We start from the raw sequence: 838 nt of genomic DNA, 5'->3' as shown, positions 1-838 counted from the left end.
GTGTGTGTGTGTGTGAGGTGAGTAGGTGAGTGAGTGACTGAGTGATTAAGTAGGTGAGAGAGTGAGTGAGTGAGTAAATGAGTGAGTGAGTGAGTGAGTGAGTGAGTGAGTGAGTGAGTGAGTGAGTGAGTGAGTGAGTGAGTGAGTGAGTGAGTGAGTGACCGAGTGTAGCTCGCTACACTTAAACGCACGCGTACTGCATGCGTGCGTATAAGTGTATTAATGTATCTCGGCATAAGAGTGTGTTCGTGCGTGCATGCGCCATCACCCCCAGAGGCTTAAGGGCGACAGCACCCTATCGCTTATCAGTATTCCCCATCACACGCCACCATCGCCCGGGCGGCCACGCCACGCTCTCCCGGGTCCCGCTCGAGCCAGCCAACGATCTCGTCGCCCGGCCACACTCGCGCTCAAACCTAATAATACTATGACTGACGACCATCGGCATGCTCATACAGCAACATCAACGACGGCAAAAGCAACATCAACATCTACGCACGACGAAAAAACAAGAACAACAATAATAATAATGATGATGACAATGATGACGATAATAACAATAACAACAATAACAATAATAATAATAATAATAATAATGATAATAATGATAATAATAACAATAATAATAATAATAACAATAATAATAATAATAATAATAATAATAATAATAATAATAACAGAAGCTTCAGCAACAACAGTACGACTACTAATAGTAACAAGAATAGTTATTGTGATGCTAATAATCACATTAATAATAATAACACTACTACTACTACTAATAATAATAATAATAACAATCAAAATAACAATAATAATAATAACTGTAATATTAATAGTA

Source organism: Penaeus monodon, chromosome 37 (assembly GCF_015228065.2).
Source record: "Penaeus monodon isolate SGIC_2016 chromosome 37, NSTDA_Pmon_1, whole genome shotgun sequence".
NCBI lineage: Eukaryota > Metazoa > Arthropoda > Malacostraca > Decapoda > Penaeidae > Penaeus > Penaeus monodon.
Note: the sequence above shows the minus strand (reverse complement) of the source record.